General features: G+C 36.2%; 1 protein-coding gene and 1 non-coding gene across 4 annotated transcripts in view; one reads left to right on the top strand and one right to left on the bottom strand.

Moving 5' to 3' along the window:
* UBTD2 (ubiquitin domain containing 2) overlaps positions 1-27509 on the top strand; it is a 64180-nt gene that overhangs the window by 14830 nt on the left and 21841 nt on the right. Inside the window, exon 1 of one of the 3 annotated variants that reach the window (XM_032403717.1) lies at positions 3401-4675. The exons of the other annotated variants lie outside the window; for them this stretch is intronic. The gene's annotated coding sequence lies outside the window, so the exon portion shown is untranslated. Of the gene's footprint in view, positions 1-3400; positions 4676-27509 lie in introns of those variants that run through there. 3 annotated transcript variants of the gene reach the window in all.
* On the bottom strand, positions 25568-25671 carry LOC116632553. Its single transcript, XR_004299468.1, has one exon. It is a non-coding gene; the product is annotated as a U6 spliceosomal RNA (small nuclear RNA).

The raw sequence follows: 27509 nt of genomic DNA, 5'->3' as shown, positions 1-27509 counted from the left end.
TTGTTGAAGATTAGTTGACCATAGAGTTGAGGGTCCATTTCTGGATTCTCTTTAATTGTATAAATTTAAGCTATACAGTGTCATGATTTGATATACATATACATTATGGAACTATTACCAAAATCAAGATAGATAACTGACACATTTATTACCTCACATAGTTAACTTTGTGGGGAGGGGGGTAAGAAAGCTTAAGATCTACTTTCAGCAACGTTCAAGTCTACAATACCCTATTATTAACTATAGTCACTATGCTGTACATTATTAGATCTTCAGAGCTTATTCTTCTTATAACTGAAAGTTCTACCCTTTGTATCCCTTTCTCCCATTTTTACAAGAATCTTCTATCATGGTAATTTTTCAACATTACTTATCTTCTTGGAATGTAAGCTACATTGGACCTGATACAGACTTCATAATACTTGAGGCTTCATAAGACCTTAGGCTCAATTAACAATTGTGTGAAATACATCTTTGAGTTTGTAAGGTGTTAGGGAGAAAGTAAAGTTCCCCTAATAGAAGCCTTACTTAATTCTAGAACAAGAACTGTGTTAAATAGGACCATATAGTATAATGAAAATTCTAGTTCCACCTCTGTCTCTCTCTATCTATGACCATAAGTAAGTCACCTGACTTCCCCATTTCTTAGTTTTTTTCTCATCTGTAAAATGAGCATGTTGGATGAGATCAGTGTACTCAAACTTTTTTAACAGTTGAATCATTTTATAGGTATACCTTACATCAAACACTAATGTGTCATCCTCAGCATTTCATTTTCTTTTATTTTGATTGTACAGTCACTAAAAAATAAAAGTAAATTATTTAGTCTTATAAAGTTCTATAGGAGATTTTTTTGAAGTTTGAATCACTATCAGCTGTACTCAAAAACACTAAATTATGTCTTGCAGTATTACGACTTATGTTATATTTTTGCTGAGCATTGTTGAGTTACTTTTTGTAATGAGAGAATATACTGAGCAGGTGCACCTGAGCTTGTTGTGACATTTAATGGAGCCAGACATGCATGGTACTCTATTAGTGTGTTCACTGGTACAGTGTTACATGAGTGGACATGTATGTGCCTGTATTAACAAAATGCGCTGTGCAGAGCTCTGGTTTTCCCAGTCAGTGACACATTTCAAGAAGTTCCCTAAGTTTCATATGCGCATAGAAATGGTAAGAGAAGCTTCATTCCAGTGTCTCCATGTTCAGTTTCATGATGAACATGTTTCATGATGGCTTCTGTGTTTGAAATTTAACATTTGATGTGTGGGTGCTTGTTGTTATGGTTCTTAAAAATAACAAATGGGGGGGCGCCTGGGTAGCTCAGTCGTTAAGCGTCTGCCTTCGGCTCAGGTCATGATCGCAGGGTTCTGGGATTGAGCCCCGCATCGGGCTCCCTGCTCAGCGGGGAGCCTGCTTCTCCCTCTCCCACTCCCCCTGCTTGTGTTCCCTCTCTCACTGTCTCTCTCTCTGTCAAATAAATAAATAAAATCTTTTAAAAAACCCCAAAAAACAAATGGGACATCTGTTGGTTAAAGCATCTAACTCTTGGTTTCGTGATCTCAGGGTCTTGGGATTGAGCCCCTTGTGAGCTCCACGTTGGGCTCCCTACTCAGCGGGCAGTCTGTTTCTCCTTCTCCCTCTGTCCCTCCCCCTGCTTGTGCTCTCTCCCTCTCCCTCTCTCTCTCTCTGAAAAAAACTTTTTTTTTTTTAAGATTTATTTATTTCAGAGAAAGCGAGAGAGAGCACCAAGAGGGAGAAGCAGACTCCCCACTGAGCGGGGAACTTGATCTGGAGCTCGATCCCAGGACCCCAAGATCATGACCCAAGCTGAGGGCAGATGTTTGACTGACTGAGCCACCCAGGTGTCCCATAAGTACATAAAATCTTAATATATATATATATATATATTTATTTTACATATAATTTGAATTATGTTTGTAGAACTCTGAAGCATTAGGTGTTTTGTTCCCTTGAGTTCTTTGGAACCAGTTTTTAAAATTAGGTGACTTGATCCTAGGAAAAATCTTTAGCACATAATTTCAATCAGTTTTTCTCTACTCTCAGGATAGGTATACTGTTGCGGGCATTGTATTAGATATTTGAAGTTGCAGTTACTGAAAAAATAGTACTATATTTAATTTTACACCATTTATTTTTATTCTTTTTTTTATTTTTTAAAGATTTATTTATTTAGTTATTTGACAGAGAGAGACACAGCGAGAGAGGGAACACAAGCAGAGGGGGTGGAAGAGGGAGAAGCAGGCCTCCCGCCGAGCAGGGAGCCCGATGTGAGGCTCGATCCCAGGACCCTGGGATCATGATCTGAGCCAAAGGCAGACACTTAACTGACTGAGCCACCCAGGCGCCCCAATTTTACACCATTTAGAGAAGTAAAATGCTACCCAAATTAATTTTAATGCTAAGAAAACTTGAAAAGCAAACAAAGGAAGGTAAAACATTAAAAATAGTGAAGGTAGGGCTGCCTAGCTGGCTAAGTCAGTAGAGCATGTGACTCTTGATCTTGGGGTCATGAGTTCAAGCCCCACGTTGGACATAGAGCTTACTTAAAAAATAGTGAAGGAATCAGTAAGGTGGTGACTGTTGTGGCTGTATCACTAATTGCAGTCTGGTTGTAGATCTGGAAGTTTGCTTACTCCCTGTGTTTGATTTGTCTTCGCCAGGAATGGAAAGAGTAGGGACAAGCCCTCAGGTGGTCTTTCTCTTCCAGAGCAACTTTTGGCTTCAGTGAAGCTGTTTCATTATTTAAGATGTGAACTTTACCTCTCAACCCATTTGAAGCTGGAAATAGACCTTGGCACTGTTCGGACTACTGTTCTCCCTACCTCTGACACAGCTTCACTTTTCTCCTTTCTCTCTTGGGCATGAATTACTTCAACTCTTTGCCTACAGTTAGGGCACGCTTGTGTTATGTTTAAACTTCAGAAGGTCATACAGGAAGCGCTTAATGGAAAATGGGTTTACAAATGAGAACTTGGGTTTGAAAGATTTGACTGTGGATTATGAAGGAAGAACCAGAATCAGATGAGATGCTAGTAGGTGAGGTCTGGTGTCTGTCATATTTCTAGTCTGACTTTTCTGGACTAGATTGAGATGAAACATAGCAGGAATGTCAGTGGAAGGTCTTTGCATCTAGTGAGCAGAGAGAGCTTGGCTTCTTTCCTTTTCAGGGCCTTTGACCTATTTACTTGGAATGTAAATATTTGCTGTGAAGTGCTTTTTTATTACAGTTCTTAAAAATAGTGTGGCCCTTCCCCCTGTTTTTTAAAAATTGCTTTTAGAAATTATTTATTTACTTGTTTATTTCCTGTCTTACCTCATAACATTGTAACCTCTGTGAAGTCAGGGGCCTTGTCTGATTTCTTCCTTATTATATCCTTAGAATCTAGTATAATTCATGATATGTATGCATTAAATAGTTCCTGATGGAATAAATAAGTGAAATAATGAATAGTTGTGACTGTTTTATCACTTGGAGAATGAAAAGTTTACTGTTTGGCTTTAATTATTTAATTTGATTTTTGAATGAAATTATTTTACTAGTTCCTTAGTAATACTAAAGCCCATTATCTTTAGGGATTCCTCACAATAATTAACTCTGGGATAGATTCTTATTTGCCCATTTAATGAAAGGAGGCAGTAATCTAATTTGCTTAAGGTCTCCCTGCTTATTTTGTATTTATTTGTGTGTTATTTTCTTCTGTCATCCTTAGTAAGCCTAGTCATGATTTGAATTGCTTTGCATATGAAAAGAGTTAATTATATTTATTGCCCACCCAGCCCAGTAGAATTGTTAGGCTGCCCTTGAGCTGAATCTTTGCTTACATTGAATGCAGCAGAAATCCAGTTTTCACATACAGTCTATAAAGTATTATATTAACAGGGAGTAATGAAGGCACCCTTTATGAATTCTCTGAATTTAGGGGTTTTTGTTTATTTTGTGGGTTATTTTCAGCAGACATTTAGGGGGATGTTGGAGGAGGGCAAAATCCAGGGACAAGTGGTAGGATGAAACTGATCTTTGAAGTATTTTACTAAAGACTAAGTGCACTTTGGGGGTCTACACCACACTTCTCCATATAAAAAGTATAAGGAGCTTGTGTTTGGGGAGAAATTCATTTAATTATGCAAGTACAATGTTATATAATGTGTAACTTTGTAACACATGCCTTGTGTTATAAGATACTTAGTAATGCAAATATATTTCACACTTTCATCCTACTTTTACTTACCAAAATCTCCCTTCCTGGCTATGTTGTTTGCACAACAAACACATTGAGTATACCTGTGTGACGTATTTAAACTTGTATGTAATATCTCAACAGGGCCAGTAAGTGGCTTGTAAGTAACAGTATACATAGGAAATACTTGTTGAATGAGAGCTTAAAGTCTGTAAAGTAATGGCTTTTCAACTGTTTAAGGTTGACAAATATAATTAACAAATATGTGAGAAGAGCCATGACTGTAATACATAATCTTTGTCCTTGTTGGAATTTTTTATTAAAAAAAAAATCTTCACATTTTCTTGATTCTTACAAGGACCCTTTGACTTTAAGGAAAGATGATGTTACTATCGCTGTCCCACAAGGGAGGAACCTCAGGCACAGAGAAGTTTTGATCTGAATAAGGAGTGAAAAGAGTATCCCAAACTGTAAGCTCCGTCTTCTGTTTTCTAATTCAGTATTCGCTCCACAGATGATGAGGGGTTTGGGTTGACTTTTCTTTCCTTGCAGCCGAAGTGTGTGTTTTTCCTTTGTGGCAATAAGTATAGTTGAGTTGAAATTAATGGAATGTATTTCTTAAGGACTCTTATGTTCACTCTTGTGTCCAAAATGGAAATGGCAGCAGTAAAAAATGAGGTCGGTAATTGTCTTCAGTCTTAGTCAATAAGTTATATTGCTTTTCACAAGATAGAAATTCTGATCTAAGATCTTACATTATCTAAAATTGGATTAAATGGAAAAAAGTGTTAATCTCATTCATCTTTTGCGCCCCTTTACTTGGTTATCTTTTCCACTTTTACCTCTACTTCCTGATCCAGACTGAATGTTTTCAGCTTAAAACTCAGTTTATTCAAACTTGACTTGAATTTAGCAGTTGAACTGTGTGGGGAAACAAGTTTCCTTAAGGTCCTTGAAGTATAAGAAAAGAAGGATTTGTCTAATCTGGAGAAAGCTTAATAAAGTTTTTCTAGGCCTATGCTCTGAAATCACCCTTAGTATAGAGTATTAGAAAATCTGTCTCAGATCATAAAGTGGTGATCGCCCCAAGGGGTGAGTTGAAGGAAATTACATGAAAGTTCTTTCTGATTATTATATCCAGCACTTAAAGAATGGGGATTAGAACCCAGAAGTGAATGAGTATTTGTACTTAAAATGTCAACATATGAACATTTGGAACCACCTTCTGGTTTTATAGTTGATAAAAGGAACAGAGACCACTTATCTCCTGAATGTATCTTGCTCAGAAGGTGGAGGGGAAATCTATGGTGGTCCCCTAATATAGTTTTATTATGGTAGCTTATGCTTTTTCTGGCAGTCACCAATATATTTGTGCCTTGAACTTTAGTTACCCTGGAAATACTAATTTTAATTTGATGATTAAAAAGCTTTTGGGCCTTGGGCGCCTGGGTGGCTCAGTTGGTTAAGCAACTGCCTTTGGCTCAGGTCATGATCCTGGAGTCCCAGGATCAAGTCCCGCATCGGGCTCCCTGCTCAGCAGGGAGTCTGCTTCTCCCTCTGACCCTCCCCCCCTCATGCTCTATCTCATTCTCTCTCTCTCTCAAATAAATGGGTAAAATCTTTAAAAAAAAAAAAAAAAAGCTTTTGGGCCTTTAATCATTATTGTATTGCCAAAAATTAACACATAGGGCCTATTGAACACGCCCTTCTGTGAATTTGAATTTTGCTGCTCTGGGTTTGTGATGGTTGCATCATGTTGTAGATACCTATTTCTTACTAAATGACTCAAGTTGTTTATACGTTCTTTAAAGTCTCATAATTTTGAAGTGAAAAATTGAGATGTGTGCCACCACATATAAGTAGGACATAATGAAAAGGAACTTGAGAAGCAATAAAATGATCCCAGTACTTCTGGAATGAACATTGAATAAGATGCTTCAGCTGTAACAAGAGCTCTGAGAATGGGGAGAATTGCTAATCTGTTACTGAAGCAAGCTACCCTTGGAAGCAGGGAGACTATCTTTTTGTATTGGATCTGTCATGGGGTAGAAAATAGGTTCTTGTGTTTGTATTTTTGTTTTCTGTATACCAATACTGAATATACTGACTAGAATTACAACGTAACTACGTAGGGCAAAGAAATGACTGAAAAACATTTAACTTTTTTTTCTGTAATGATGGAACCTTAAGCATTTTAAGACGGGAATAATAAACAGGGACAAAACTACATTTCAATAGTAAAGATAGGTTTTTCAGTTTGGAATAAGGATGAATCCTAAAAGCCTAAATACTAAAAGTGTGAGAAGTTCTACCATTTATTAAAGAGGGAGGAAAAAGAAGTTTTCCGATGAAACATTGAGGGAGATTAAAGAAAATTAAGATGTAGAATAAAATTCAGTTTCCATTGAGAAATAGTTCTGCTTTAATAATAGGTAGTATAAAAAACATTGGCAAGTTATTTTTGTACTGAAGTGTCAGGGGGAAAATGCTTTACAGTTTTAATGAGTAGGGAAGTATTGACTAATGATGTCTTTGCATTTATTCCTGATAGAGTCTAAAAGCTACTTATAACATTGCTGAACTAAATCACCCTGTCAGAAGTTCATGCTGAAACATTTGTAAGATTACTTTGCTTTCTGGGTACGAAGGGAGAGTAGTTGAAGCTTTTGATTCCTGTGTGTGTGTGCAGACACACACATGTTCGTTACGTATATAGTATATATAAAAATATATAGATATACAAATATGTATTATGTATGTTTGTATTATTTTTTTTGTATATTCATTCTTATATACTGTCTCTTACATGAGAACTTATTTAGGACTAATTTTTTCTTACTGTATATATTTATGGTCATTTAAAAAACTTTTAAAGAACTTTCTGTAAAAAAATACTAATTAAAAAAAATTTTTTTTTTAAGATTTTATTCATTCATTTGACAGAGAGAGATAGAGCCCAAGCAGGGGAGCAGCAGGCAGAGGGAGAGGAAGAAGCAGGCTCCCCGCCGAGCAAGGAGCCTGACCCGGGCCGTGGGATCACGACCCGGGCCAAAGGCAGACTCCCAACCAACTGAGCCACCCAGGCGTCCTGTAAAAAAATTTCTAAAAGTCAAGAAGCATATTTAAGAAAAAGTAAATCACATTTATCCTACCACCTAACATAAACATTGTGGGGTACATTCTTTCATGCTCCGGTTGTATACTGTATGTATAAAAGAGCAAAAATCATACGTTCAGAGAAATGTGAAGTGCTTTTTGAAGTCATTGTAGCTATGGTTCTAGAGCAGTTATGGCTTCTTGAGTTTGACTTTACTGATGTTCTGGGATATAATGGAAATGTCATTGTTAGCTTTTCATTTTGGGAGGGATTATCAGTATTTTTTCTAAAATTGACCTGGCTGTCTGTTTTGAAAGTTAAGAATTAGTAGAATCACCACAATGAAGTGAGAGATGCACTTCCTGGGACTTAATCTGAGGAAATGCAATGTAAACTAGAGCAAAAGAAATACCTTGCTATAATTGAGCAAGTTTCCCAAGGCATTTATGCGGGCGGTTTGTGAGAATATGTATTCCTTATGACATTACTTCCTTCTGAACAGTGCAGTTAAATAAGCTAAAAGTGAAGCTTGGAGTTTTGTAATGGTAATAGCCATAGAAGCAATTTAAAAAAATTAAGTGACATTCAAGATCTGTCTCTTTTCGGGGCACCTGGGTGGCTCAGTCGTTACGCGTCTGCCTTTGGCTCAGGTCATGATCCCAGGGTCCTGAGATCGAGCCCCGCATTGGGCTCCCTGCTCAGCAGGAAGCCTGCTTCTCCCTCTCCCACTCCCCCTGCTTGTGTTCCCTCTCTCGCTGTGTCTCTCTCTGTCAAATAAATAAAATCTTAAAAAAAAAAAAAAAAATCTGTCTCTTTTCCTGTGAATCTAACCCCAAGGCGATACAGTTTCTAGTAGTTTTTCTGTTGATTGTTTGCATCAAATATCACTTTCTTATAACTTGGTGGAGAGAGAGAATTTGATGATTGAGTCCTAGTTCTGCTTTACAGATTTTGTGGCAAAATCTTGTACAAGCCAAAATACCATTATGTTCTACGGGTCTGTTGAACATACTCTTTGATTCTGACCTGTTGTTAAAAGTAAGAGGGCTTTGACTACACTTAGAAACCCATTAAAAGAAAAGGACTTGGCAAATGAGTATAATTCAAGTAAAGTGCATTTACCCACATTTTGGCCAATTTCTCAAAGCTAACTCAAAGCAAAGGAAACTTTGCAGATTGAAAATGGAGACCCCCTTAAATAAAGAGTCTTACGGATCACTGGTGGCTTAGGAAACACTTTGTACTTTTCTTGGCAGTGGCTTGGGACAGGCATCAACATGCTTTTTGTAACTGGTGTATGCTGTCTGGGAAATAGTGTGTAGTTTGGGCACTTAAGATCCGTGCCAACTTGCTATGCCATCCTAAGCACTGGTTCACACCTTTAACCTCGGAGATCTCTGTGACCTGACAGTTAGATTGATCATCATGTAGGTTCACTTTGGGAGGGTAGGTGAAAGTTGAACATTTAATCCAGTAACTCTTAAAGCCATGAGGCAGTAAAGGCCTAGTGGCTAAGAATATGAACCTTGGAGTCAGTCAATCTGGGTTTGATCCCAGCCATATCAGTTAGCTTTATGATCTTTGGGAGATTTTTTATTTTTATTAATTTAACAGACATTTAGGTATTGTTTTTTTGTATTTGCTAGGCAGTGTTCTAATTGTGTGTGTGAGAAATATTACCTCATTAAATTTTTGTAACAATCCAATTAAACTTATTTTATTATTGTCATCTCCCTTATCCTCCTCCCCACTTAGGTATTTTGCTTTTTAAGTTTGCTTCCTCATTTTAAGATGGAGATTATACTGGAGTTGAGAGTATTCAGTAGGACAGTATATAGATAGCACTCCTCACAGTGGCTGGGCCATAGTATCATTCTCTGCTGACTTACTGTTTCTGAGAAAAGCAATATTTTGTGGCAAACTGCTACCTTCTATACCTGTGATGTTATAATCAGAGTGATAGGGGTCATTCCCTGCAGGGTCTTCTAAATGCTTACGGGAATATTCCTGCAAATTCCTAAAGAATTTTGAGTTGGTCGGGCGCCTGGGTGGCTCAGTCGTTAAGCGTCTGCCTTCGGCTCAGGTCATGATCCCAGGGTCCTGGGATCGAGCCCCACATCGGGCTCCCTGCTCGGAGGGAAGCCTGCTTCTCCCTCTCCCACTCCCCCTGCTTGTGTTCCCTCTCTCGCTGTGTCTCTCACTGTCAAATAAATAAATAAAAATTAAAAAAAAAAAAAAAAAGAATTTTGAGTTGGTCAAGGAAAGTCTCAAAAATTATCTAATTCCACCAGACACAGTCTGCACCTTTATAGTGCCCTGGGTCTTTGGGGCCTAGTGAGATCTAGGTTAATAGCATGGTTGCTTTCCCAAATCCAAATCTATATCCAAGGGATTATCAAAGGGCCACAAGTCTTTTTTGTTTGTTTTACTTTATTTTAAAATAATGTCAAACTTAAAGTTGCAGAAATGGTAGGAAGTAGTTCTGTATACCCTTCATTCAGATTTCCCCAAATGTTACATTTTATCACATATGCTTTATAATCTTTCTTTATATATATGCACATATGTGTAAACACTTATGTGTTCTCAAACCATCTGATAAGTTGCAGACAGACAGGAAACCTTTTTACTCCAAAATACTTTAGTGTGTATTTCCTAAGAGCAAGGACATTCTTTTATATAATCACAATACAATTATCAAAATCAAGACGTTAATATTGATATAATGCTAATATTTGCTCTGTGGACTTTATGCAATTTCATCATTGTCTTCACTGATATTCAAAGAAAATCTCCCAGGATCATGCATGGTGTTTAGTTGTCATATCTCTCTCTCTTTTTTTTTAAATATTTTATTTATTTGACAGAGAGACACAGCAAGAGAGGGAATACAAGCAGGGGGAGTGGGAGAGGGATAAGCAGACTCCCTGCGGAGCAGGGGGCCCGATGCGGGGCTTGATCCCAGGGCTCCGGGACCTGAGCCGAAGGCAGACGTTTAACCACTGAGCCACTCAGACGCCCCAGTTGTCATATCTCTTTAGTCTACTTTAATCTGGAGCTGTTCTGGAGACTTTTTAGTTTCTCATGACTTTGTTATTTTGAAATGTACAGGCCAGTTATTTTGCAGAGTGTTCATTATTTGAATTTGTTTGATGTTTCATCATGCTTGGCTTCCTCATGATTATGTAGTCAGGGCAAGAATACCACAGAAATTGTGTCCTTCCCAGTATATGATGTCAGGAGTCACATGATGTCTGTTTTTCCATTATTGGTGTTGTTAATTTTGATCACTTTGGTGCCAGCTAAGTTTCTTCACTGTAAAGTTAGTGTTTTCCCTGTGCAAATAATAAGTATCTAGTAGGAAGGTTGAATTTATGTAAGTATTTTGTTTCTTATCCAACAGGTACCAGTTTTATCCATTGATAATTCTTGCCTCAAATAATTATGGTGGTTGTCAAATGGTGATTTTTTAAATTTCATCACTTTTATAATTAATAATTTTATATATTTTAAAAAAGATTTTATTTATTTGAGAGAGAGAGTGTGTGAGAGAGAGCTCACGAGCAGGGCAGAGGGAGAAGCAGACTCCCCTGCTGAGCAGGGAGCCTGACTCAGGGCTCCATCCCAGGACCCTAGGATTATGACCTGAGCCGAAGGCAGAGGCTTAACAGACTGAGCCACCCAGGCACCCCAATAATTTTATAATTATTAAATTTAATAAAAAAGAACCCTCTTGTCTCCCCCATTTATTTATTTATTATATTAGTATGGACTTAGAGTTTTCTGTTTTATTCTGTGAGGTATAATCTGTTGCTATTGTTATTTATTCTGATGCTTAAATTGTACCAAATTGGCCAGTGGGAGCTTCTCCAAGCTGGTCTCTGTGTTCTCTCGACATGCCTTCATTATTTATTGAGCACTTCTTTGTTTTCTGGCTTAACAAGATGTTTCAGGCTCATCTTGTATTTTTACTTGCCAGAGTCCAGAAATCAGCCAGGGATCCCTGGTTCCTTTTAGTGGAGAATGACATTTGGAAGCCAGGATCTAGACTCCAGGTGTATTTGGTGCTATTGGAGTGTCATTGCCTCTAGATTCTCTCAGTGAAAAGAGCTAGGATAGATACAGATATGTAGATATATAGTTATAGATACAGATACATCCCTAGGATATATAGGATATGCATGTTTGTATAATATATAGGATATATATACACACGATGTATTATAGGACATGTATATCCTATATATCTTAGGGAATATATATATATATATTGCATACATATATGTACATTGAATACATATATACACACACAAATATTACACATATATACATATATGTATATAATGTATAACACACATCTCTGTCTTTTTATGTACTTAGAACAGTGAGTTCATAGTGATATCTAGCATTCGCCTGCTTGTATTCATAATTTTCTCTCAACAGTGAAAAAACTTGGCTCTCAGTTTCCACAATATAGTTATTTACTCAATCTGAGAATACACATGACGTAGTTCTGGAATTGCTAATTCATTTTATTGTGAAAAGCAAAACTACCAACCGGAGTTGTTTATAGTTCTTTATGTCTTTAGCTTAAGGGTAAAATCACTAACAAAATTACTGTCCTCTGGAGTTTAGGTTAGGTACACATTCTTTTAATATAGTTACATTAATTATTTGAAATACGGTCGATTCATTTGTTTGTATAGTGTTCCATTTTTAGTTTTCCCTTTCTGTGTTGATTTTATTTATTTATTTGAATATGTGTAATGTTAACATAGTTTTAAAAATTAGACTGGGCAAGGGGTGTGCCTGGGTGGCTCAGTCGTTAAGCGTCTGTTTCGGCTCAGGTCATGATCCCAGGGTCCTGAGATGGAGCCCCACATCAGGCTCCCTGCTCGGCGGGAAGCCTGCTTCTCCTTCTCCCACTGCCCCTGCTTGTGTTCCCTCTCTGGCTGTGTCTCTCTCTATCAAATAAATAAATACAAATCTTAAAAAAAAAGTTAGATTGTTAGATTGGGCAAAAAGATATACTCAGAAAAGTGTTACTTTACCCATTTCTACCTCTTACCCATCCTCTCATTATTTCTTTTCTTGTTTCTACCCACCCTCTGTAAGTAACCAGTATCATTGGTTTCTGGTTTATCCTTCTGTTTCTTTTTGTATAAATGAGTATCTGTCTGCTTTTTCTTTGTTCCTTTTCTTCTTTCTTTCCTTTCCTTTTTCTTTTTCTTTCTTATTTTCCTTTTCTTTTTCTTTTTTCATTATAGGACTTCTTTTGAATAGTGAAAATTTAGTTCTCCCATAGGGGTATTATACCCCTCAGTGCATTTCTTGGCCTTAAGATGCCTCATCAACTTGTACCTACTCAGGATACATCTGTATAAATACATAGTGATTAAATGTAACTAATTTTACGTTTGACATTTTGTATACAGTCTCATTACTTTATAAGTTATACCATCATGCGTAGTGGTATATATGCTCTAAGATTTCCAGTGTCTCATGTAACTCCTTGTTTGAAGTGAGGTTAGTTTCTTTCCATTATATGTAGTGCCTTTTTACATTAATGCTGATATTTAAGTGATTTTTTTATATATTCTTTTATGTAGTTCAAACATGTCTGAACTAAAAAGTTTTGAGTTCCCAATGAATAGTGATTTTTTTGTGTGTAATTGTACATTGCAGCACACAGGTACTAGAATGTATATTTTAGTTATTGAACGTTACTGCTATAGAATCTCCCTCCCTGTTCTGTTTAAGCAACAATAAGTTTCTTAGCTCTTACCTTGACATCTTCTTGATCTTAGAGGGAAAGCTTTCAGTGTTTCTTTATTGAGTATGATGTTAGCTGTGGGTTTTTTTATGAAGACCCTTTACCATTTTGTGGAAGTGCCCTTCTGTTCTTAGCTGTATGAGTGTTCTTATCGTGAAAGAATATTGGGTTTTATCAGGTGCCTTTTTTTTTTTTTTTTGTATTCATAGAGATGATTGCATGTTTTTTTCTTCATTCTATTAATGTGGCATATTAATTACATTAATTTTCTTATGTTGAACCAGTCACATTACTGGGACAAATTCTACTTGGTCATGGTATTATAATCTTTTTAATATGCTGTTGGATTTGGTTTGCTAATACTATGTTGAGAATTTTTGCATTTATCCTCTTAAGGGATATGGGTTTATTGTTTTGGGGTTTTTTGTTGTTGTTTTGGGTTTTTTGTTTGTTTGTTTTGCAGTTATCTTTGGCTTTGGTTAGGGTAATGCTGGCCTCATAGAATGAGTTAGGAAGTGTTCTCTTCTATTTTTTGGAAGCGTTTGAAAAGGACTGGTGTTAATTCTTTAAATGTTTAGTAGGATTCACCAGTGAAGTCATCTGGTCTTGGGCTTTTCTTTGTTGGGAGGTTTTTTTATTATTGATTCAGTCTCTTGTTACAGGTCTCTTGTTGTTCTTCTTTTTCTTCCTCCACCTCCTCCTCCTCTTCCTCCTTTTTCTTCTTCAATTTTTTTCTTTTTCAGTAATCTCTACACCCAATGTGGAGCTTAGACTCACAACCCCGAGATCAAGAGTGGTATGCTCCACTGACTGAAGTCAACCAGGCGACCCTTTTTCTCCCTAAGTCAATTTTGATAATTTGTTTCTGGGAACTTGTCTGTTTCACCTAGGTCATTTAATTTGTTGGTGTATAACTAATTGTTCACAGTATTTTAGTATTATCCTTTTTTTATTTCTGTAAAGTCAGTAAGAATCATCTGCGCTTTTGTTTCTGATTTTAGTTATTTCTGTCTTCTCTCTTATTCTTAGTTGAGCTTAAAAGTTTTGACAATTTTGTTGATCTTTCAAAGGACTAACTTTGGCTTTATTGAACCTCTGTTGTTTCTCTGTTCTCTATTTTGTTTATATCTGCTCTAATCTTTATTATTACCTACCTTCTGCTAGCTTTAGGTTTACTTTGCTCTTCTTTTTTTAGTTCCTTAAGGTGTATAGTTAGGTTATTGATTGAGATCTTTCCCTCTGAGCATTGCTTTTCTGTATCCCATGAGTTTTTGTATTTTGCTTTTTGTTTTCATTTGTCTTTTCTCATTTCCTTGTGATTTTTTTATTTGATCCATTGAGTATGAGTGTATTGTTTAATTTCCATATATTTATGACTTTTCTAGTTAACTTCTTATTGGTTTCTACCTTCATTCCATTATGGTCAGAGAATATATATTGTATGATTTCAGTCTTAAGTTTATTGAGATTTGCTTTGTGGCCTAACTTATTAGTCTCTCCTGGCCAATTTCCATGTGCACTTAAGAAGACTATGTATTTAAAAAAAAAAAAAGAAGACTATGTATTTTACTATTTCACTATTGTTGGGTATGTTCTATATATCTGTCTGTAAGCTTTAGTTGGTTTATAGTATTGTTCAGGTCTTTTGTTTCTTTATTGATGTTCTGTCTAGATATTTTATCTGTTATTGAAAATGGAGTATTCTGATTTCTAACTATTATTGTAGAACTTTCTCCCTTCAATTCTGTCAGTATTTCCTTCATACATTCTGGGACTCTGTTGTTAAGTGCATATATGTTTATAATTGCTGTATCTTCCTGATGAATTGACCTATTTATTATAAAATGTCCTTCTTTGTCTCTAGTAAAAATGTTTGTGTTAAAGTCTATTTGTCTGGTATAAATCTAGCCACTCCAGCTCTCTTTTGGTGACTGCTTGCATGATATATCTTTTTCGATTTTTTGCTTTCAACTTAAATGTGTTCAATCTAAAGTGTCTGTTATGGACAGCATATAGTTGGATGATGGGTTTTTGTGCATTCTGTAATTTTCAACATCTGTTTTTAAGATTAAAAAAATTTTTTTTAAAGTAATCTGTGTACCCAAGTGGGGCAGACCTACAGCCCCAAGATCAAGAGTCACATCCTCTATTGACTGAGCCAGCCAGGCACCTCTGTAAATTTCAACATTTGATTAGAATGCCTAATATTTATATTTCATGAAATAACTAGTAAGATAGGATTTATACCTGCCCCATTTTGCTATTTTTTTGCTATGTCTTATTCCTTTTTTCTCCTATCCCTGTATTAATGCTTTATTTTGTGTTAAATAGGTATTTTCTAGTGTATCATTTTAATTCCCTTGTCATTTCTTTCACTATATATTTTTAAATCATTTTCTAGTGGTTGCTCTGCAGATTATAATTAACATCTTAACTTCTAACAATCTAGTTCTAATTGAAACCAATCTAATTTCAATAGCATATAAAAACTTTTATATAGCCCCTTCCCCTCCCTCTTTGTGCTGTTATTGACATATAAATTACATGTTTATACATTGTATGTTCATCAACATAGATTTATAATTATTGCTTTATACAATTGTCTTTTAAATCAGATAGGAGGAGGGGCACCTGGGTAACTCAGTTGGTTAAAGTGTCCAGCTCTTGATCTTAGCTGAGGTCTTGATCTCAGGCTTGTGAGTTCAAGCCTCACATTGGCCTTCATGATGGCTGTGGGGCCTACTTAAAAGAAAAAAATCAAATAGGAAACAATTTCAAGTCAAAAATATATATTTACTGGCTTTTATATTGACCTGTATAAATTCACATGTGTAAATACATAAATGTAAATTATATATTTGCATATGTAAATTTGCCTTCACTGATATTTTTTATTCATGTATATTCAAGTTACTGTCAAGGATCCCTTTATTTCAGCCTGAAGGACTTCCTGGTATTTTGCAGAGCTAGTCTGCTAGCAACAAATCCTCTCAGTATTTGTTTATCTGGGAATGTTTTACTTTCTCCCTAATTTTCAAAATATACTTTTGCTGGGTATAGAATTCTTAGTTGACACACTCTTTATTATTTTGAATTTGCTGTCTCACTGCCTTCTGTCCTCCATGGCTGCTGATGAGAAATCAGCTGTTGAACTTTTTTGAGAATGTCTTGTATGTGATGAGTTCCTTCTTTTTCTTTCAAGATCTCTTTATATTGGGCTTTTGTCAGCTTAATTATGATATGTCTGGGTAGGGATTTCTGAGTTTGTTGATCTACTTGCTATGTAGATCGATGTTTTTCATCAGATATAAGAAGTTTTGTGCCACTACTTTTTCCAATACTCTTTCTACCTTTTCTCTCCCTTCTAGGACTCACGTTATGTGTATGTATATTGGTAATCTTAATTGGTTACACCATTGTCAAGGTCTCTTGAGCCTTTGTTCATTTTCCTTCAGTTTTTTTTTTTTTATGTTCCTCAGACAAGATCATCTCAATGGACCTATCTTCATGTTCACTGATTCTTCTGCCTGCTCAAATCTGCTGTTGAGTCTCTCTAGTGAATTTTTCATTTGTTACTGTACTTTTCAACTCCATGAGTTTAAAAATAATTTCTATCTCTTGGGTAGAGGAAGTAAAATGGGTAAAGGGAAGTGGGAGATACAGGCTTCCAGTTATGGAATGAATAAGTCACAAATAAAGGCACAGCATAGGGAATATAGTCAATGATATTGTGGAATATAGTCAATGATATCGTAATAGTGTTGTGTGATGACGGATGATAGCTACACTGGGGTGAGCAGACTATAACAAATAGAGATATCGAATCACTATTGTACACCTGGAACTAATGTAACATTGTGTGGCAACTATACTCATATTTAAAAAATAATACTTTCTATATCTTTATTAAGATTTAGTTCTCAGGGGTGCCTAACTGGCTCAGTCAGTAGAGCATATGACTCTTGATCTTGGAGTCATGAGTTTTAACCTCACATTGGGTATGAAGCCTACTTTGAAAAAAACAAAGACTTAGTTCTCATTCTTTTAGTTCTTTACACATGGTTTCCTTTAGTTCGTTGAACATATTTAAGATAGCTGACTTAAACTCTACTAAGTCCAGTGTCTGGACTTTCTCAGTGAGTTTCTATTATCTGCTTTTTTCCCTCCCTGTGTATTGGTCATACTTTCCTTGCATGTCTCATAATTTTTTTGTTAAACCTGACATTTAATATAATATATGACAACCCTTCAAGTCAGATTCTCCTCCTTCAGGGTTTGTTATTGTTGCTTTTTGTTTTTTTTGCTGACTTTACTGAACTAATTATATAAAGTTTGTATTCTTTATTAGGTGTGGCCACTGAAGTCTCTGCTTAGTTAGCTTAGTGGTGAGCTAATGATTGGATATATTTCCTTAAAAGTGCAGAACCAGTAACTCTCCCATTCTTTGCTGCATGGCTCTGTGTTCATATTGGGACTCACCTTTAAAACTCAGGTAGTTTACTGCTGTGCCTTAGCTCTTACTTCCTGTTTGTACAGAGTCTGTCAGTTAGAAGTGAGACCTTAGTACATTCTTGGTCTTCCCTGAACATGTACACAGCCCTGGATATGCGCAGTCCTATGCATGTGCAGCCTTTTAGATTCCCAGAAATATGTCAGGGTTTTTCTGGACATCTCATTCCCCAGCTTTGATTAGCCTTTCTTGCTTGCCCCAAATGTTTCACTGCCTCTTGCAGGTGCAGTGTTAAACAATTTCTGCTTATTGTTTTTGACAAATGCCCCCAGGAATAGGCTGTTTATTCTGGGAGAGCTGTAAGTTAGGTCAAATAAAGACAAGCTCTATGAGTAGTATTTCCTAGAGAACTTCCACATAGGCCAAAACATGACAGTTTTTTTTTTTTTTTTTTTTTTTTTTTACAAATGGGGCTTTTAAAGAGCTCCAGCCCTGTTCTGACCCCTCCTGTGGCTGTGGTGCTGGTGGCTTTTACTGTGATTGCTGTCCGTTGGTTTTCAAGGTTACCTTGGAGCTGGGAAGAGGGGGATTGGTCGAGGGCATGTTAAAATACCACAATACTCGTGGTTTTTACCAAAATAGCACTTTTTCTTGAATAAGAAAGAGTACATGCTCCCTGGCTTGTAAGAGGTCTTTGGTTAATTGCCAGAGTTCTGAAGTTTATTTTGACAGTTTTTGCCAATATTCTCATTGTATTTATAGAGAAGATTTTCAGAAGTCCTTACTCTACCTTTCCTGGTGATAGCACTCAATTATTTTGTAAGGAGAGTTGAATAATAATTTAAAATATCTTTTATATTTATCCATGTAGTTAACCATTTTTGATGATCCCCATTCCTTTGTATAGATTCAGATTTCCATCTGTTGCCATTTTCTTTCTGCCCAAGGACTGTATAATATTTCCTGTGGTGCAGGTATACAGGTGATAAATTCTTTCAGTCTTTATATGCCTGATAAGGTCTTTATTTCATCTTTGCATCTATGTTTATGAGGCATACTTGTTTGTAGTTTTTTTTATTTTGTCTTATTTTGTTATCAGTGCAGTTGTGGCCCCAAAAATTGAATCGAGGAGTATTCCTTTCTCTTTTGTTTTCTGAAAGAGAGTAATCACATCATTTCTTCTTTATATTGATAGAATTCAATAATCCCATCTGGACCTGGAGTTTTCTTTGTTGGAAAGTTTTTAAAGACAAACTCAATGTCTTTTGTATATATGGAGGTAGTCAAGTTATCCCTTTTTTCCTGAGTGAATATTACTTTATTATCCCTTAAATATCTGCTGGATCTTTAGTGATGTTCCCTCTTTCATTCCTGATGTTGGTAATTTTTTTTTTTAAGATTTTTGAGAGACAGCTAGAGCACAAGCTGGGGGAGGGGCAGAGGGAGAGGAGGAAGCCGACTCCCCACTGAGCACAAAGCCCGATGCAGGGACTCCATCCCAAGACCCTGAGATCATGACCTGAGCCACCCAGGTGCCCGATGTTGATCATTTTTGTCTTTTTTTTTCTTGGTCAGTCTGGCTAGAGGTTTATCAGTTTATTGATTTTTTTTTTTTTAAAGGCTTTTGCCATTATAAGTTTTCTCTTTTTTTCTGTTTTCAATTTCTTTGGTTTCTGCTTTTTATTATTTTCTTTCTTAAACTTTGAGTTTAATTTGTTCTTTTAGCATTTTAAGGTAGAAGCTTACATGGTTGATTTGAGACTTTCTAATAGAAGCATTTTAATGCTATAAATTTTTGTCTAAGCAGTGCTTTTTGGCAGCATTCTAAAATTTTGATATATTTTCATTTTCATTCCATTCAAAGTATTTTCTTTTTTTTTTTTTTTTAAGATTTTATTGATTTATTTGACAGAGAGAGAGAGAGAGTACAAGTAGGGGGAGCTGCAGGGAGAGGGAGAAGCTGGCTCCCCACTGAGCAAGGAGCCCGATGTGGGACTCGATCCCAGGACCCTGGGATCATGACCTGAGCCGAAGGCAGACGCTTAACCGACTGAGCCACCCAGGTGCCCTTCAAAGTATTTTCTAACTTCCCTTTTACCCATGACTTATTTGGATGTTGTGTATTATTTAATCTCTAATTATTTGGGGATTTTTCCAAATAACTTTTATGTTATCAATTTATAATTTAATTCCATTATGATTGTAGAGCATATTTTGTGTAATTTCTATTCTCTTAAATTTTGTATTGTCTATCTTGGTGTGAATGGTATATGTGCCCTTGATAAGAATATATATTCTTTTCTTGTTGGGTGGAATGTCCTATCAATGTCATTTATGCAAGTTGATTAATAATGTTCTTGCTGTCTTCTGTATTCTTGCTTATTTTATGTCTTCTTACTCTATTAGTTACTGATTGAAGAATGTTGAAGTAGCCAAGTATAATTGTGGGATGGTCTTATTTCTCCTTTAATTCAGTCAGTTTTGGCTTCATATACTTTGAAGTCCTATTGTTAGCTGCATACACATTTATGATTATTATATCTTCTTGGTGAATTGATTATTTTATTATTTAGTGTTCTTTTAGATACTGTTGCTGATGTATTAACTCCTTGTTCCAAATAATCTCTAGCCCATAGATGAGGATTTAAGTAATAATGTTAGATGCTTTTGTTGCTTTTGTTTTGACCCTTTGAGTTTTCCAGCTCTCCCTTTGCTGGTTGGATTCTAAATTATAGATGGTCCAGGCTAGCTTCAGTGCTCAAGGATAGGCACTAGAATCTGGGCATGGGAATATATGAGAGAATTAGGCATGTGCCTAAAAGCCATACATATGTAAATAGACCTTAGAAACTGGGAGTTTGAGTAGCACGGATTTAGCTTCTGAATTATGTGCTTGGTATCACACACTTATGGTTCCCTGATCCTTTATTATAATCAAACATGGGTAACTTCAACAATTATGTAAACATAATGTTGAGTATCCAGAAGTGATGAGATATCAGGGTCAGAACTGAAGTGCCTCAAATATTGTATTCAAATCTTAATTGCTTCTCAGTGTTTGGGTTTTCTTAAAAAAAAAAAAAAATTGTGAAAATATTCAAACATGAAAAAAATAGTACAATAAACACATGTGTACCCTTGTAGATTTAGTAGTTAACATTTTGCTATATTTACATTTTTCTCTCTTTTTTAAAGATTTTATTTATTTATTTATTTTAGAGAGTGTGTGTTTGTGCACGAGCAGGAGAGGGGTGGTAGAAGAGGGAGAGAATCTCATGCAGACTCTGTGCTGAGGGCAGAGCCCCCCCCCACTCAGGGCTCAGTCTCACAACCCTGAAGTTATTTCCTGAGCTGAAACCAAGAGTCAGATGCTTAACCAACTAAGACACCCAGGCACCCCATTACACACTCCCTTTTAACAGCTGAACCATTTGAAAGTTGTAGACATCATGATACTTCTAAAAACTTCAGCATGCTTTTCCTTTATGAATATGATACTATTATCATACCTAAGAAAATTAAAAAGTACTTTCTTATTGGCATCTGTTATTTAGTCTTATTCAGATTTATCCAGCTGTTCTAAAATGTCTCTTGTAACTTTTTTCAAAGCAGGTTCCAAACATAGTTCATGTTTTGTCTTATTTGGTGTAGACCACTAGCTAACTGGGAACAGTCTTGCCTTCCAGGGGTAATTGGCCATGTCTAACGCCATTTTAACTTTTTCCTTTATCCTTTGTATTTCCTATAAGTAAGAAGTTCACATTTGAAGTTTAATGCATCTTTGTTTTTTATACTTCATATTGCAGTGCATCAAGAGGTTAAGTCTGGCTATTTGGTTCAAGTAATGAGTGTCAGATATCTACAGTGTAATTTTTCCTCTGTGATTCTTTGACAGCTTGCATGTCCTGTTACCCAGGATGTTTTAGTATATCTATTGATGATCCTTACCCTAATCAATTATGGGGTTGTAAAGAATGATTCTTTTAAACATGTCATTCTTTATTACTGGCATTCTTCAGTAAGAAAGAGCCTTTCTTCTCTCATCTCCCCCTTTTAGTAGTAGTAAAGATTCATGAATTTTTACTTATTCAATATATTGAAGTCAATTCTAGTTATTATTTTTTATGCTCCAAAATTTATGCAGGTGTTGTCTCCTTCAGACTGTCTCCTTTGTGCCTTTGAGGTGATCTCATTAATCATTCGAGCACTTTCTTGTTTTCTCAGCTCAACTACATGTCTCAGGCTTGTTTTTAATTTTTCCAGCCCTAGTCATAGAACTAGCCATTTCTCCAAATGCCCTAGGACCTTTTAGTTGGGTGTGGTATTTAGAACTAAAGTCTGGGAGTGAGGTATGCTTATTACTACTGAGTTGTCATTATTTCTAAGCCCTTTTAGTCAACAGAGCTATAAAATACTTTTTAAATTATGAGTTCATATTGATATGTACAATTCAAAATTAACCTAAGTTTTTTTCTTTATATTTTATATATTTTTATTTTTTATTAAAAATTTCAGTTTCAGCCTGGGTGGTTCAGTTGGTTAAGCATCTGCCTTCGGCTCAGGTAATGATCTCAGGATCCTGGGATGGAGCCCACATCAGGCTCCCTGCTCAGAGGGGAGCCTGCTTCTCCCTCTCCCTCTGTCCACCCACCCCCAACCCCTCTACCACTTGTGCTCTCTCTTTCTCAAATAAATAAAATATTTTTTAAAAATTTCAGTTCCTGGGGCACCTGGGTGGCTCAGTTGGTTAAGCATCTGCCTTTGGCTCAGGTCATGATCCCAAGGTCGCAGGATCAAGCCCCACATCGGACTCTCTGCTCAATGGAGAGCTTGTTTCTCCCTCTCCCTCTGCCTGCCACTATGCCTACTTGTGCATGCTCTCTCTCTCTCTTTGTCAAATAAATAAATTTAAAAAAATTCAGTTCCTATTGATAATAATGTAGTTCTTTATTTGCTTTATCCGACAGGAAATATCCAATGTTGCAGAATTATAGTAATTAGTATTCTACATGAATTCTTAGCACTTTAACCTGCTGAGTGAAGTTAAAGATGTCTTTTGTAGTTCGTTTTTTGTTCCTTAAAATTTACCCCACTGAAGATGTATAATCAGAGTATCATGTTCAAAATTGACTTGAAATAATTATTTTCTTTATATGGTTATGTTAACATTTGATATACAGTTACATTCATTTATTTCTGTGTTCAGTGTTAGAGTTTGCTTTTTTGGCTTGATTTTGTTTTGAATATGTAAAACATTTACAATTTTTCAAAAGTCAAATCTATATAAAAAGCTGTACTCAGAAGTCTTGCTCCCATCTCTATCCCTTCTATTCCATAGCCCTTGTAGATAACCATTTTCATTAATTTCTGGTTTATCCTTCTAGTGTGTGTGCTTTTGTTTTTGTTTTTTACAAAACCAAATATATAGAGAGAGGTAGTTTTTTCTCCTATTTCCTTAAACAAAATGTATCACTATGTATGTACTGTTCTGTTTCTTTTACTTAATTATTCTGGAAATTTCTCCAATTTGAGTTTCTGCAGTTCTCCTTTATTCTTTATAGTTGCATTATATTTCATCATATGGTTGTACTGTATATATCCATTAGATTGCTTCTAATACAAATAAACCTGCAGGAAATAACTTTTCATATTTACATGGAGTATATCTTCTTTTTTTTTTTTTTTAAGATTTTCTTTATTTATTTGTTAGAGAGAGAGCATGAGTGGGGCGTTGGGGCAGAGGGAGAGGGAAAAGTAGACTCCCAGCTGATCAGGGAGCCCAACTTGGGGCTCCATCCCAGGACCCTGGGATCTTGACCTGAGCTGAAGGTAGACGCTTAACCAACTGAGCCACCCAGGTGCCCCTACGTGGAGTATATCTTGAAAGTAGAGTCCTAAAACTGGGATTGCTGACTCAATGGTTGGGTGAATAACTGATTATATTAGATGTTGTCAAATTCCCCCTCCATCGGGAATCCTTTGGATAATAATCCCATGGGATCTTAGACTCCTACCTCAAATGTAGGGGAATATCTTATCTCTCCACAACTTACCAGTGTCAGATTTGTCAATTTTTGCCTAAGAGCAAAAGAGTGAATTCCAGCATAGTTTTCACTTGCTTTTCTCTTATGAGGGAGATTGGAAATTGTTTCATATGTCATTTACCTTTTTTGTTCTTTGACCTGGATGTTCATATCCATTGCCCATTTTCTGTTACAGAGTTTTTGCTTTTTGTCTTCTCCATTTTTAGTTTTTTATACCAGGGAGATTAGCCTCTTATGATATAAGTTACAGATATTTTCTCCAAGCTTGTCATTTGTATTTTGACTCTCCTGCCCCCACATGAAAATTAAGTCTTTTCTCATTGCTTCTGGAAAAGCATTTGCTATTTATTACAGAGAAATTTATATTTTTTGTAGTGCATATATTGTTTTAGTTTTTACATTTAGACCTTTGATTCATTCGTGTAGAATTTATTATGGTGTACAGTTTAAAGTATTGACCCAAATTTATCTTTTTCCAAGAGGCTATCCAGTTCCAACACTGTTACTTAAAATGCCCGTTTTTCTCCAACAGTTTAAGTTGGAGCAGTTTAAGATAAAATCTCTATCATGTACTAAATATCCGTGTATATATGGATTTTTTCTGAACTTCATTATATTCTAAGTGTTCATATGCCTTACACACTTTTAATTGTAGTGGTTTTATGTTTTAATATTCATAGGGCCAGCTCCCTTGTTGTGCTTCTTTTTCAGGATTCCCCTAGTTGTTCTTGCCCATTTGTTTTTACATATGTAGAATCAACTCATCTGGGGCGCCTGGGTGGCTCAGATGGTTAAGCGTCTGCCTTCGGCTCAGGTCATGATCCTTGGGTCCTGGGATCGAGTTCCGCATCGGGCTCCCTGCTAGGCGGGGAGCCTGCTTCTCCCTCTGCCTCTGCCTCTCTCTCTCTCTCCCTCTCTGACTCTCATGAATAAATAAATAAAACATGTAAAAAAAAAAATTAAAAAAAAAACAATCAACTCATCTGGCTTCAGAAAGTTTTTTATTTTTTTTTAATTTTTTAAAGTTTAAAAATTTTTATTTATTCATTTATTTGAGACACAGAGAGAGAGAGAGCACAAGCAGGGGGAGCAGCAGATAGAGAGGGAGAAGCAGGTTCCCTGCTGAGCAGGGAGCCCGATGCGGGGCTCAATCCCAGGACCCTGGGATCATGACCTGAGCTGAAAGCAGACACTTAACCGACTGAACCACCCAGGCACACTCCCAGAAAGTTTTTTAAACATTATTTTCAGTGGAAACATGTTAAATGTAGGTATTCACTTAGAAAGAATTGACGGCTTGGACATGTTGATGTCCAAGTACAAGAGATGTCCTCATCTTGTTCAAGTCTAGTCTACTTTTGAGACTTCCAGGAGTTTAAAAAATATATCCTGATAATAGGTGTTGCATTCCAGGTATTGTATTTTTTCTGTCACTGTTATACATGGGACCTTTTCTTCCACTATATCTTTTAGCTGGGTATTTTATATATATCTGTAAGGCTTCCATTTTATATCCCATTACCATATTGATTTTTTTTAATCATTCAATTTTAGCACTGAATTTCTTGTATTTTCCAGTCATACTATCATATCGTCTGCAATTAGAGGTGGTTTACTTCTTCCCTTCTGGTTCTTACACTTCTGATTGTTTTGTTCTGTCTGATTTGCTGGCTAACACTTTCAAAACAAGGTTAAATAGTTGTGGGGATGGTGGGCATCCTTGGCTTGTGTGTGCTTCCCATCCCTTGAGCAACCCATAAATTAATAGAAGTAAAGGTCCTTGCAATGCAAAGAATGTAATTCTAGATAAAACCATTCCCCCAAACCAGTAGAATGAACCATCTGAAAATGTCATATACTACTGGGAAGGTACAGTGGGCTCCGGTTAAGTGACCATATTCTTAGTTCCAGTTTTCTGTAATTTCAGCCTTCCAAATGAAGTTGGGGCTTTTTTGTATGCATTTGTTGGATTTAACTGTATGCTTTTGTAACTTTTTTTAAAATATGGAATGCTTCACGAATTTGGATGCCATCCTTGCACAGGGGCCATGCTAATCTCCGTATTGTTCCAATTTTAGTATGTGTGCTGCCGAAGCGAGCACGCTTGTGTAACATTTTTAATGAGACTCGCCTGTCCTTGGACATATGATGTTATAGGTTGGCTTTCCTCTTGCCTGTTTGTATGCTCAGGCCATTGGTAATTAGATTTATACTCTGAAAAACAGGGCCAGGAAATCATTATGTTTATTTTCTTCCCCTCAATAAAGCTAACTCAGACAACATTAGATATTATATGTATGTCTTTAAAATTGTATTTTAACTGCTTAATTTTTATAAACTGTAGGATGGGAGCATGGTCAAAGTTCTTGTTTCTATTTTTAATAAAATAGTAGCATAAAAAACGGTGCATTTAACTTAGATAAGTATACATATATATGATCTTTAGTGCCTAATCTGTTATAGGTGCTGAGTACTTCTAAGTTGAAGCTGACAGACCAGAAAACTGCATTACCTCCTCCCTTATTATAGGATACCTCTTTAGTGAGCATGATATCTCCGAAGAAATGAATTAGATGGTAGATTAGATTAGCTTTTCCCAATCAGAGACATTCCATTGGTCCTAACAAAGCCTGTGAAAGGTGGATCAGTGCTACTAGAAAAACAGAACATGCTTTATTTTGAATGAAGCTTGTAATTGATTTTATATGTAAAAGAAAACACATTTCTCAGCCCCGGGAAGACATGGAGTGCTATAATGGAGAATGAGCTCTGGACTTTGAATCTAGTCATCTGGGTTATAGTCCTGGCTCTTTTTGATCTTGAGCAAGTCATTTATCCTCGTTAGGTCTTCCTTACCTTCCCATCAAATAGTAAGGTTGGCCGGGACCGTCACAGATCGCTTCCACATCTAAATTCTCAGATATTAGAGGAGTTACGGGTATGGTTTTGACTGTTGGCATGTTGATGCTCTTAGTTTAAGCATTTTAATCCCCATATCCCTATTTTTATTTTGGCAGTAAGTTACTTTAGGTAAAGGGAATATATGTAGTATGTATGTGTTTGTGTAGTGCATTCTAAATTTACATGAGAATAAAATACAAGTATAGTTTTAGGCCAGCACCATCTGTTATGGAAGAGTTCTGTGGGATCTATTCTTAACTCTTGGGAGTGACAAAAATTTCCCTTTCGTTTTCATGATCTTCAGACTTTAATCAGTCTAAATATGGGAACATTATCCCAATCCTATTCCTTGCTGCTTTCAAGTTTTCAGAATTCTGTGCAACAACATTTTGTCCTTTGATGGTGAGCTCTTTAAATATTCAGTCTTTTCCCTTAGGCTGTTGTCTTATCGAAACGGAATGCTCTGGTTTTCAATCTGTTACAGCTATTATTACGTGAGTCATATCTTGATATTTACCTTACTTATACATTATGGCTTCTCCTTTATTCATTTGAAGAGTGCCAATATTAAATCAGGGAACCAAAGGGCAGGAAACCAAAAAGGGAACCAAAAGCAGGAAAACAATTGCAAACATACTTCATTTTAGAGATCGGGTTTTTTTGTTTTGTTTGTTTGTTTTAAGATTTTATTTTATTTGACAGAGAGAGAGAGGGAGAGAGCACAAGCCAGGGGGAGAAGCAGAGGGAGAAGCAGACTCCCTGCTGAGCAGAGAGCCTGTCGCGGGCTCGACCCAGGAACCCTGTGATCATGACCTTTAGTCAAAGGCAGACGCTTAACCAGCTGAGCCACCCAGGCGCCCCATGTATTTTATCAATAAAATATCAAAGTAAATTTTTTGCAAATTCATTCAATTGTGGAGTAAAAAATAAATATTTAAGATTATGTTGCTATTTGAATCTGAAAAGCAAACCGTTCTTGGGTTTTCTGCATGTTAGATCTACTTACTTGTCAGAAGGGGAAGAAGTGCTGACCATTTAT

The sequence above is a fragment of the Phoca vitulina genome, unplaced genomic scaffold, assembly GCF_004348235.1.
Source record: "Phoca vitulina isolate PV1807 unplaced genomic scaffold, GSC_HSeal_1.0 scaffold6, whole genome shotgun sequence".
NCBI classification, from domain to species: Eukaryota; Metazoa; Chordata; class Mammalia; order Carnivora; family Phocidae; genus Phoca; species Phoca vitulina.
Note: the sequence above shows the minus strand (reverse complement) of the source record. Positions and strands in the feature narration are given on the sequence as shown.